The sequence below is a fragment of the Corvus brachyrhynchos genome, unplaced genomic scaffold (genome assembly GCF_000691975.1).
Source record: "Corvus brachyrhynchos isolate BGI_N302 unplaced genomic scaffold, ASM69197v1 scaffold116, whole genome shotgun sequence".
NCBI classification, from domain to species: Eukaryota; Metazoa; Chordata; class Aves; order Passeriformes; family Corvidae; genus Corvus; species Corvus brachyrhynchos.
In genome coordinates, this window is record NW_008240221.1 from 4,903,576 (window position 1) to 4,916,349 (window position 12,774).

At 43.1% G+C, this 12,774-nt stretch overlaps 1 protein-coding gene across 1 annotated transcript in view; it reads left to right on the top strand.

Annotated features, from left to right (window-relative positions):
- The first annotated feature begins 1,197 nt into the window (after positions 1-1,197).
- Positions 1,198-12,774, top strand: part of HPCAL1 (hippocalcin like 1) — a 49,853-nt gene continuing 38,276 nt past the window's right edge. Inside the window, exon 1 of the mRNA XM_008641773.2 lies at positions 1,198-1,250. The gene's annotated coding sequence lies outside the window, so the exon portion shown is untranslated. The remainder of the gene's footprint in view (positions 1,251-12,774) is intronic.

A 12,774-nucleotide genomic window follows, 5' to 3' on the forward strand; every position in this document is an offset into this window, starting at 1 on the left:
TTGGCATTACTGGAGTACTAAAGCCTGCATGAGGAGTAAGGATGTTTGGTCTGGAGAGAAGGTGCAGGATTGGCCTGAGGAGTTTGCAGTGCCAGCAAACAGCGGCAGCTTGCTGTAAGGTGAAACCCCGTGTCTGTAGCATTTAGGGCCAGTGGAAATGAATGTGAGTGGTATCATGAAAGGTAGAAACTCCTGCTTGTAGGGATGGTGAAGTGTCGAAGGAGACTGTTGGGAGGCTTTGTCTGGGATGTCCATGGCTTGGTTTTGGCATTGGGCAGACCAAATGTGTGTGTTAGGTGTGGGCTGGAGGCACCTGGGAGCTAGACACAGTGGGATTTTGTTTGCAGAAGTTACAGGGTTACTGGGTCAGACAGGGATCTGGCAGAAAAGAAGCCGGTGTGTTGGGTTGGAGAAGATGAATTCTTCCCAGCTGAGCTTCACCTTGTTGGTGGAGGAAAATTGTGGTCAGCTCTGTGAGAGAGGGAATCAGAGCAAGACACTTGCTTTCGATTTTCTAATCCACAGATTTTGAGAGATTAGGAATCACAGGAGGAGGTGAACTTGCTCCTGGTGCTCTTATCTGTGACTTTTTAAAGGCTGATGAACCCTCAGCATTCAGAGCTGACAGATGCTGATGGGATGCAAATTATTATACTCTTTTTTCCTTGAGAAACATGCTCAGTGGAAGAAAAGTGAGCGTGTTTCAGAGCAATGCTTAGTGGCTGCAGTAAACTTGGAACTGGCTCGCTCGTATTTTTTGTTGATTTTGCTCCAGTTTTTACATATTGGTGTGGTAATATTCTGTGGTATGAGTCAAGCAAACCTTCTGAATCTGAACTTGATACTTGCTTATTTTGAAAGATAAATTTTTACAAAAAATATTTAAAGTTAGAAGGGTGACTTCAACAGATTATTGAATATGAGAAGAATTTTCTGTCTGAATTCAAGACAAATCTGTGCACTTTTCAACATGGAAATGTTTCTTTTTTCAGGCTAATAATAAAATGCAAATGCACAACAAAGCTATTCCCCATTGTAGGGTAAGAACTGGAGCAGCATTTTTGCATGCTTAGACTGATTCTGTTTAGGTTTTTTTTTCTACTGGGAATGGTAGCTTTTACAGAAGAGGCCAAGAGAGTGAAGATTGTTACTTAGAGAAAAGCTGTAATGTAAAGCATGTTTGGTTTGTGTCTTCTCTTCCAGGTTATCGAGCCCCGTGGACTTTCTCTGAAGAGATTCCAAAATAGGTGGTGAGTATTTTGCAGAGCCTGCTCCTTTCAAAGCACTCTTTGATTTAGTAATAGAAAAACTAAATAAGAAATAGAAAATGCAAGCATTGTTTTTTGTTCTTCATTGAGTGCAGAAGTTTGCATTTGCTGAGTTAATGGCATGCTTTAATTTTAAAGCTGGCAGGGCTAATCTTTGAGCAGGGGTTTGTCGTCAAAATGTTAAGGTTTACCTTTGCACTAAAAAAAATTTCTTGAGATTTCATAAGTGAACTGTTACATTTTGAAAAATACTTGACTTTAGGGAAAAGCTGAACAAATTACGTTGTATTTTTTACTAAAATCCTACACATCCTACTGTGGCGTTGTTTTCTGTGTCAGAAAGCAACCTTAGGGTTTTTTTCCCTTGTGTTCTGTCCAAAGGTGTTAATTTAAAGGAATGCAACTTCCAGAGAGTTAAATGAGCTGCATAACCTATTCTAATCTCTGCCACATATGACTGATTTTGTTCTGCCTGCACCCAAGACTTCCATGTATTTAATTTGTATGCACTTCCTTAGGTTCTTATTTGTAAGTGAAACATTAAATCAGGAGGATGAGATCGCTAAGAACTGCCAATGTGGTGCCATTGCAGGTGCAAAGGCACCTCTTACGCTGATGTAAATCAGTGCAATTTCTTTTCCTCTGCTGGAGGTGATCTCTCCAACGGTGCCAGCTGGGACTCTGCTCTGTAACACCCTTTGCTGTTTGTTTTTGTTGTTTCTAGAGAAATACATACACTGTTTCCTCTTTCAATTCTAGATTTCTTTCCCATGAGATTAACCAAATTATATAATTACCCATTAATTCCTCAGGAAGTTCATTCTTTCGTTGCATTTCCCCAGTGCACAGGATACAAGCTATTAGAGCTCTTGTGTATTCAGACTGACTAATGAACTATGGCGGGATGCCCCAAACCTCTAATGGACTTTTCTGTCTTCTAAGTCTGTGTATTTCCCATAGATCAGATGCCTTTTGATACATATGGTCCCAGGTTGATTTGAAGTGTCCGTGCAGCTGAAATGTAGCCATCTGCACTGGTATTTTCTCAGGGCAGGGGAGGATGATGGAGTTTGGTGTCCACCTAAATATGTGTTCATTGTGGCTAGAAAATGGTTATTTAACCATTTATAAGGGGCTTACTTAACACCCCTTAAATGCGTATGTTACCAACTACATCTTTCATCAATGAAAACATCCCTTACTTAGTAAGCTCTGTTATCCTTATTTTCTGTATTGAGGCTTATGTTCCTAAAACTTGAGTTTTACAAGGCCAAATCATGAATCCCATATGCCTTTCACCAAAATGCTCTTGTGAGCAGTAGCTTGTGAACCCCTCCTCTGCCCCAGCCCTGCAGCTATGATGGGGTCTGTATTGAAAAGTTGCATGGTTTGTACTGCTGATTTCTGTACTGGGACCTGAATATTCAGCGGATCTTTTTTGAGAGGTTGAAAAAAGAAACAAAATTCTTCTTCTGAGGACAGGGGAGTATGAGATGGATGACATTAATACCATGTGTGTAAAATCCAGGTAATTTAAAACTGTCTCTTTAAATTGAATTAAAATAGGATTTTCTTGTTTCAGGTAACACCTGAACAGGGTATGAGTAAAAAACCACTTGTTGATACTCCAGACTGTTTGCCACAGTTAATATGTCTTTCTCCTGGATAGTCTCTTTGGGCAGTGCTTTCTAAAGCATGGAGCTCCTGTGGTCTTTCAGGGGAGCTTGGGCTCCTGATGCACTTTAGCTAACAGAGATTAGAGTTGTTGGGTGTTTGTACATCACATTGATGCTTTAATGGTCTATATTCCTTGCCTTTTCAAGTTCAGGTGTGTCCATGATTTCAATTTGTGAATTTATATGATCCATGCCAGAAGAAGGTACATCTCTAGAGCATAACAGCTCCTGTATGGAGCTTTACGGTGGTCTGGCTGTGTCAGTTCATGTTTAACATGTAGGAAGAGACAGACTTGAAGGCAGACTAGTGCTGAGCCTGATGGGCATTTTCCAAAATGTAATGTGTGGCCAATGGCACATGGATGGCTTCAGAATAAAGTACGAAACTAAAATGTGTATGAATGTGCCTAAAAGTAGCTTGACTTTTACCCCAGCTGAGCACATCTGGAAGTGAAGGTGCTGGCCAGGGAAGGGGGAAATTGGCATTTGGGTGCTCTCTTGCTGGGATACCACAGGCTCTGATGCAGCAAGCTGCTTACCTGTGTTTCTGCCTGTAAGCACATAAGCAGCTCTGGGCAGGGAAGACCAGGGAGCCAGACACATGACAAGAGATGCGTCTGTCAGGGCCACCCTGGGCAGGACACCTGAATGGACAGCTGTGTCGGGGGCCTTGTGCCTCGGTGTGTTTCAGGGTGCTGCTGGAGTGACTGTGCTGGGAGGTTGGAGCTGGGATGTGGGCAGGAGGGCTGTCTCTGTCCCAGGTGCAATGCAGGGGGCTGTGATGGTGGCATTGCTGTAACCTCTGTGCTGTTCTGGAGGAGCACATAAGTGGCTGTGACCCATGGCCAGGGAAGGCAGAGCATGGGACATGAAATGGTGTGAACATCATTTCCGAAACTGCCTGTTGCTTGCATGGGCATAGGGCTCTGAGTCTGGAGCAGGGCCCCTTGCTTCTCTGGTCCAGAGCTGGTATGTTTGATGCAACGTGAAAGCGAAACTTTTTGCGGCCAGATCAATAGATCTGTCCTGCCAAACTGGCTTTGAGAAACATTCTATTTTTAAACAGAAAGCTGAGTTTAAATCTCTGCAGAGATTTGTGGGAAGGAGGGTCCCCTTGAATGGGAGGTTGCAAGCAGTACTGGAGGGCTGAGTTTCTGAACATATCTCAGGATTACCTGTGGCAAGATGTGGAAATCAGGAAACCAGGGAGCCAGACACATGACAAGAGATGCGTCTGTCAGGGCCACCCTGGGCAGGACACCTGAATGGACAGCTGTGTCGGGGGGCCTTGTGCCTCGGTGTGTTTCAGGGTGCTGCTGGAGTGACTGTGCTGGGAGGTTGGAGCTGGGATGTGGGCAGGAGGGCTGTCTCTGTCCCAGGTGCAATGCAGGGGGCTGTGATGGTGGCATTGCTGTAACCTCTGTGCTGTTCTGGAGGAGCACATAAGTGGCTGTGACCCATGGCCAGGGAAGGCAGAGCATGGGACATGAAATGGTGTGAACATCATTTCCGAAACTGCCTGTTGCTTGCATGGGCATAGGGCTCTGAGTCTGGAGCAGGGCCCCTTGCTTCTCTGGTCCAGAGCTGGTATGTTTGATGCAACGTGAAAGCGAAACTTTTTGCGGCCAGATCAATAGATCTGTCCTGCCAAACTGGCTTTGAGAAACATTCTATTTTCAAACAGAAAGCTGAGTTTAAATCTCTGCAGAGATTTGTGGGAAGGAGGGTCCCCTTGAATGGGAGGTTGCAAGCAGTACTGGAGGGCTGAGTTTCTGAACATATCTCAGGATTACCTGTGGCAAGATGTGGAAATCAGGAAATGTTCTTGCCATTGGTGTTGGTATATTTGTTGGAAATACGCTCTATGTTCTGTGCACAGAGCCAGGCCATGGGCATCTCCCCATGATGTGGCTCTGGGATCTTCTCCATCACTAGAACATACCCCCTCCCCAGGATCTCGTCACCCCTGAGTCCTGGTGCCTTCTAGCACGGCTCTGTGTCTACTGCCCTTGTCAGCATTTCCTTGTCTTCTCTGTAGCCCACCTGTGTCCCCATATCCAGAGTTCCATGGGGTCACCATTCCTGTGAATATTCAGGCTCTGCAAGCAGAAAAAAAGCCAGTAGCAGTGCCAGGCTGAGCACCATGGCAGAGAAGGAGAAGGGAGCAGGCAAGCCAAGTGGGAATTTGGGGCTGTTTTCTCCTTCCCCTGAGCATCATCTGCACTACAGCCTTGAAAATCTGCCTTGTTTCAGAACTCGAAGTCAAGTCCTCTTGGGGAAAGAGAGACTTTTCAGTTCTGTTAACTTTTCCTGTTACCTTTCCCTGCTGTCTGGAGGGAGCCGTGAGGGCCAGATACCTGCCATACATAAAACTATACCGTGGGTGCAGGGAGGGGAGATGGAAATGCAATTAATGGAAAATGTGTCTTAAAAAAGAACAAATGGGGGGCACAATAGCAAATGAAGTATCTTTTCTGAGTAACTTATGTAACAAAGTAATTAAAAATAATTCATTATGGTTTAATGTGTCCTTAATCAAAGCTTCCAATTTTTTCCTTAACGACCTTTAAAAATTGCTATTTGAGTGTTTGTCTTTTACATTCTCATTATAAATAGGTTTTACTGATGTTTTCTCTGTTGAGAATTTTCTATGTTGTACTGCACATTTGCTTTCCATATACACTGTTTGCTCATTCAAGGATGTTAAGAAAAAAACCCCAGAATGAATGTGGAGCACTGCTGTTTGTCTGTGTTTGTTTTTATGAATGAATCTTCTGCATGAGTGTTCACAGGATTTGGGATTGCTCACTTTTCAAAAACTTCTAAAATTCAAACTTTTTCCTTAATTCTTTACTGTGATGGGGAAAAATTAAAGCAGGCTTTCATTTTCAAAAAGTAAACTATTAGCCAAGATTTCCAAGCTGGAAGATAGTGGGGCCCTATAATTGCCCTGTGTTCCCCATTGTGCTCCCCCAAACACCACCTGCCTTCTCCATTTTGTAGAGATGTTGCTATATGGCATGAAAAAGTAGTGTCTCCTAATGCAAGTATCTCGTGTTGATTCACTGCTATACAACGGTTCATCCCCTAAGAGTGTGGGATTACAAAGTATTATCATGCTCAGATTGACTCAGGTAGTGCTATTTTTATTTAAGCTGTATTAAGGTATCGTTGTGAATCTTTGGTCTTGCAGCATGGGTGTAATACGATTAACTATTTTTGTAAAAAATCAACATGGGTGTACAAATCCTGTCCATGTCAAGAGCTGCAAAGATTAGTCATTTTTTTTCCCCCCTCTCCTTTACAGTGAGTTGTTACATTTTTAATTTTCCTGTGACTTCCATCATGTGGGGCAGGCTTGGAATAAAATAAGAAGGTGCCTCAGGTCTCAGGGACTTGGTACTTGCTGGGAGAAGCTTTGGTACAAGAGGGGGGCTTTGGTGTAAAAGGGAGCAAGGTTTGGGGATGCTCAGTGGGATTACCTGGGCAGTCACCAAGGGAGTGCAGTGGGTTTCACCCACCTGAATCTTTGAGGAGCCATCTAATTCAAGCAAATGAGACCTCCCCTGACCAGCAGTTCTGTCCCTCCACCTTGCTGGCTTTTATATCAGGCCCTACCAGTCTTAATAAAATGGTAATTTGGAGTGGATTCTTGCTCAGCTCCTTCTCATTAACCTGTAGCAGCTTGATATCCTGGTAATGCAAAGATAAACATGCATCCTAGGGCTGAGGTAGGCTAAGGGATGCAGTCAGAAATATCCACAGACAGCATGTCTGTCCAGGTAGATCCCTGCAGGTTGGATAGACTGCCAACCATTGTGTTTCCAGAGGGGAAGGAAAAAAATCATGGCCTTTCTTGAAAAGGGAATGCAATGAGATGAGGTGTGATTTTCCTCAGTTGGGACAAATATGAAGTTGATTAAAATAAGTTCCTTTGCAATGGGTCTGAGTGGAGTTACCACTATAAGTCAGCATGGTTTGCAAAGATGGTGGGTGTAAAAACTACTTGACAACATTGCTTTGGTGATCTAGGAATTGCGTAGCAGAGTTACAGCAGCCCAGGGGATGCTTCCTGTAAGCTGCTTGGATGCAGCTCCCTTTCTGGGGAACTCAGCAGAAAGGACATTGCCCCTCCTAAACTTCCCACCTCCCAGATGCACTGGGATGGGGGGCTGGTCCAGGGCAGGGAATGCAGCACTGTCTCCTGAGGAGGAGTTTCTAGGAATCTTTCTGGCCTTCATCAGCATTTGGAAGGAGAGGTGAGGGGGAGAGAGGATGAATGTGGGCATCCTCCTGGGTTCTTTATCCTGGGACAGCCTGTTTGACGAGGAGCTTAACTGCTGTAACTGGCTCATGGCACCCAAAGGCAGCAGGATCCTGGTGGGAATGCTACCACAAGCAGCCATGGCTGTCTTGAGTGTGGTCTGCAGTTGTGTGAGTACAAACAGAGAGAGAGAATGAGCATTTCTGTCCCCATCAAGCCTTCATTTGAAATGAAGGAGGCATTTAATATATGGATTTTTACACCCTTCTCCTTAATTACCAGCAATGCAGAACAACATTCAATAACTGCTTGGCTACTACTGTAAATAGAAAAGATCCCTGTGGTAGTGGCTGGGTGCTCCATGTTTCGGTGTGGGCAGCACAGAATGTCCAGTGGATGGGTGAGAAGATGCTGTGGGTTTGCCAGTGCAGCTTCACAGCCAGGTTCTTGCACAGTCCTGTTCCCAGCTGACCACGAGCTGTTGCATTAGGTGTGAAAATCAGCTGGTGAAGTCTTATCTCTGTTACACTAGGGTAGAGGAACATAAATTGCCAATTTTTCCATAATAAAATATGTAGATAACTTTGACATAGGATGCACATTGCTTTGTTAATGGTTTTGTTTGGCAGGCTTGGTTTGGGACTTTTCTGGGAGGGGAGCAGTTCCCACAACACCACCAAGTGTTGCATGTACATCTGCTGTCATGTCCAGACATTGCCCTCCTCCTGCATGGTGTTCTGGTGAAGTTCCAGCAGAGCATCAGTGGGGTTGGTGGGGTGGAAACTTTATTGTGTGAACAAAGAGAGTCTCAGTTAAGCTGGGCAGTTTTGTTTCCTTCTCCCTAGGTGTTTGGTATTTATAAATATCACCCTTGGGTTACCATAAAATCTGGTTTCTCAGCAGTAAAAATCCTAATTGTTGCTTTCCAGAGAGCTGACATGAATTCCCAGGAAAAGCAGACATGGCCATCAGTCCCTTGTCTAGATTTTTTTGTTGTCTGGAAAGAAGCTTCGGGATCTGCAGTTGGACTAGATGATCACTCTGGGTCTTTTTCCAACTAAACTACTCTGTTCTATTCCAGTGCAGACAGGATTGGAAAGCTGGAAGAAGACTGGGCTGTAGATCCCAGCTGTAGCTGTGCTTCTGCTTTGGTGCAGGAGTGGTGGGATGGATTTTCTTTGCTAGGTGCTTGCTGGCTGGCTATATCTCACACCCTAAAGCCCAAGAATTAATTGTCTCAATATTGATTTCATCAGTAAATGGAGTGTAGTAAATCTGTTACAGTAAAAATGAAGTGGATTAAACTGCAGAATTTTTCATTTCACCAAAAAAATCGTATTTGGCCTTCACTGAATTTCAAAGGGAATATAATTCGTCATTTTATTAAATGAAATGCTATGGGAAAAAAAATTTCGGAAAAATACTACGTTTTGTAATTTGGGGAGGAAATTTGATTTTAGGTATTTACCATCAAAAAATTATTTTGTGGCTCATCAGTATTAAGACATATATTCTTATGGGTGTATATCATGTCTCTTTGCTTGGTATTTACCATTACTGCCTATTTGTCAAAATAATTAATTATCTAGTTCTGATAATTTATATTGGAATCACTAAGGCAGGTTGGTTTTTTTCTAGGTAAAAATACCTTATCTCTGAATGATGGGTGAAATATTTTAACTTTGTAACAAGGAACACAGTAGATAGGTATGTTAATACAAGTTCCTGAAAATAGAAACTTGAGAATGTAAAACCTTGTGCTTATTGGTTTCAGAATATGCCAGGAATACCTTCTCTGAGTTTTCATGTGTTTTCTAACTGTTTTGCATCTGAAAAAAAGAGCTTTTTTCCTTTTGTTTTGGTTGGTTATTTGTTTTAAGTTTGACCACGTGTAGTGCATAGACTGCTCCTCAGTCACAGAGTGTGGTGAGAGGATTGAATGGTCCCTGTTCTCCACTATAAAGATAGTGGGATATGAATTTACCTGCAAGGTGGCAGCTGAGTGGAGGGCTGATAGAAGATAGGAGGTGCAAAAGGCATTTCACAGCAAGCAGGTACTAAATTACATATTTTGTGTGTGTCCTCCTGAACAAGTGTGTTTTAAAGATCATAGCCTGGGACTCTAGGAAAAGGGGTTTTGTTTTGCAGGTTATCTGGTTCTTCAGTTGTTTCCAGATGTTTAACAACTTTGTGGTAGTGTTCCCCTCCAGCCACAGGTTTTCTCTGCACCCTGGATAAAGTGTGACTTAGTAGGAGACTGGGCCTTATATGCTTTCCCCCCCTTCTGAATCCTTCCCAGGATGATAAAGGATATTGAAAAAAATTTAAAAGTTTTATTTTATTTCTCATTACATCTCAAGCATCCTTCTCCCAAGCTCTGCAAGATGCCCCACTCAGGGATGATAATGTCTCTGCCTGGACAGCCAGGGATCCTAGGGGAATGGAGCAGCATCCACCTCCATGACAGCACCCACGCAGAACACAGGATTTGTTACGCCTAAACACAAGTCAAAACTTGTAAGAAGTGGTTTTATAATGGGAATATGCAGACCCCTGAGTATAATGCTGCTGCTATACGCTTTCATAAATCTTAAGGTTTAGGGATGACAGTTATGATGCATGGCATTGGGAGTCTGTGAAACAGCAGTCATTAAACAAAAATGGGCTTTTAAACTAATGACAGCTGCCTAAATGGCTTAGCAGTGAAACAGATTCCCTGAGGCAACCATTCTTCAAATAATACAGGTCCTATTGACTTTAAAAAACGCAGGAAAATATTTTGGTTTGCTGCTGTAGTACTGCTTTTGCATTCATCCCAAAGGTCAAGCTGTGAAGCGTTTGCGAGTCTTTAAACTGAAGGTGTTAGAAAATAATGAATGGCAATCTTTCCAGTAATTCATTCACTGTTATTCCCCTGAATTAAGCCACGTGTAATACCAAGGATTCACACCTGTTCCAAGATGGGTTTACAAGTGAGTATGGGGAAACTTTTCTCCATCTAAACTCAGCTTAGTGTTTAACCTAGTAGGTAGTTTTGCACAATATCTCTGTTGTACAGAATTTTATCCAAATGTCTTCATCAAAACCTGTTCCAACTCCTGCTGGTTTAAAATTACGCACAGTAAAGCAGAATGTTGCCTTGTCTCCTTTGAGGATGTCATTCCCAGCCTAAAGCCAAAGCTGTAAATATGCATGTTTTTCCTTTTCCTTCATGCCAGAGGTCCTGACAGACAAGGGCTACCTGTATCTGAAAGACATTGGCCAGTTTCCTTGAAGACACATTTTAAGCAGGTTGATGGTTGCAGAAGAGCAACCTATTCTCAGTCAACCACTTTCACATCTTTTTAACTTTTGCTTTTCCCCTGCCCAAGTTTGGTTTCTTCCTGAAAGTTCTTGTTTGGCTTCTGTCTTCCTGACCCCCTCATTCTTCATCTTTATCAGGACTCATGGTTTTTTTGTTCCTCCTTATACTACCAGAGGACAGAATAACCCAGACTGTGAAAGGATGTCAGACAGCTGAATTTGGTTGTTTTGCATCATGTCTCTTCATACCATACGCAACTTGGAGCCCACTTCTTGCTCTAAAAACCCAGCTTCAGCCTGGGTCTGGCCTTGCTTGCTGAGTAACTCCAGATAATTCCCATTCTTTTATAAAGCAAGCAGTTCCACTACTAATGTATGTGAAAGCTGTTGAGAGCAGTCATATTTCACTTTCTCCCTGTCATGAGATGTCATTTAAAAGCTGAATGTTGAAATGCTTTCTAATATTTCTAGGAGCCCTATGAGACTAAGCAGAGGTTAGGAAGGATGTGATGGAGGGTGGGCTGGAGGTCCAGAGGTCTCCTGACAAGTCAGGGATGTAGAGCACAGCTTTCAGAACCTGACAAATTCTCTTGCGAACATCACCAGCAATCCTGGCTCTCTGCAGGCTTTGGCTCTTCTGTGAGACCTCCATAACACAGTACTCTTTCCACCACTTTTCTTGTTTGCCTCCATAGTCCTAACCACAAATGTGCCTTCTGTGGGCAGTTCTTTGTGGAAGAAGAGGGCTGTCTAGCTGTGGTGACTTCAGCCATATTATCCTCTTCCTAGGGAGTCATATTCTCTTCTTCCTAGGGAGTATGCTTGAGTCAGGAGAGAAGAGTGGAAGAAGGGTTATATTAACTAAAACATGAACATGTGAACAGATGGCTGACCTCTGTAACACCAAGAACTGTTTAATTTTAGAAATTTGCAGGCTGTTTCAAGTTTGTTGTGCTCCTTACAACCATCTGAGCATAGATGCACAATGATTTATTAGCTTACTGCAAAGTTTGTTGTTTAATTTCCCTGCCTGTTTAATTTTTAATTTGAAATACTGAGCTTTAGGTGGAATAAGCAGGATCCTGGATCATCAATGTGATTGGCTCCCTTTGTGACAACTTCCTTTAAAGCACTGGAAGGTGAGGGAGAAGAGATGTTCCCAGTCATGGTGGAAGGAGCTCAGCTCCTCTGCTTTTCTCACTTCCCCAGCATGCTCAGCCCTAGCACAGACAGGGACCATGGAACAGTTAATTGTGGGCAGGGAGGAGACAGATGATCATCCTGGCCCAAATCACTTAAACATCTTAAGAGTCTACCCTTGCCTGTCTGAACGAGCCAACTAATCTTTCAGTGAGCTGCACAACTGAGCACTGAGTTATATATGGTACAAAGAGAGAGATGACACAGAGTGATCAAATTCCCCTATCCTACCTCTACCACAGCAAAAGCTGTGCACCATTTGCTTGCTTAATGGTAGAAGAACATCACCATTGGAAGAAAATTGTTTCTGGCTATGGGGGTTCTCATCCTCTGGAGGCTTTTAGGTCAGGGTTATCTATCTTTTGAAAACAAGTGATACAGGCCAAATGGGTGGTGGCTGGCTGCCAAAATTCTTGGAGAAATTATTTGAATGAAAAGGTATTGGACTAGATCAGTGGTTCTCAATGCTTTCTGGGAGATCTCAGCAAATTCCCAGGAACTGTGCTTCTGACACTTGTGTGGCAATTTGAAAGAGCAGTATCTGCATGGTGACCACACATGAAGTCTGGTGCTGTCCTGGAGACCTGATGGGATGAGTGATGCCAAGGGTCCCATCTGGGATTCAGAGAGTCAACACTGGAGTAATAAGTGTGAAGCACTTGAAAAATGTCTTTATAAGGAGTGTACCATGTTAGTCTACCAAAAAGTGAAAGAAAAAATAAATCTATATTAGTGCAGCATGTATTTCTTTTATAGACATCTGGCTTATCACTATGGTTGGCTTTTCTTAATTACTGCTAATGCTTCTGAAGGCTGTGCAGTTGGAGATGGAATGTGGCTGGCCCAGAGTCAGGGCACAGCAGCTTTTATTGGGGCCGCTTGGAGACAGACCATCTGCAAAATGTATTTATTTTTTTCCTTGGTTGTCTTCTCTAAATAAAAATGTGATGCTGTGAGAACGTCCGTTCCATCCTATTGCTACGCTGCACCAAAGATGCCATTTTCTGACAAATTGTTTTTGAAAGTTATATTTGGCAAATGTCTTTTTACTTAATTCCTGTCC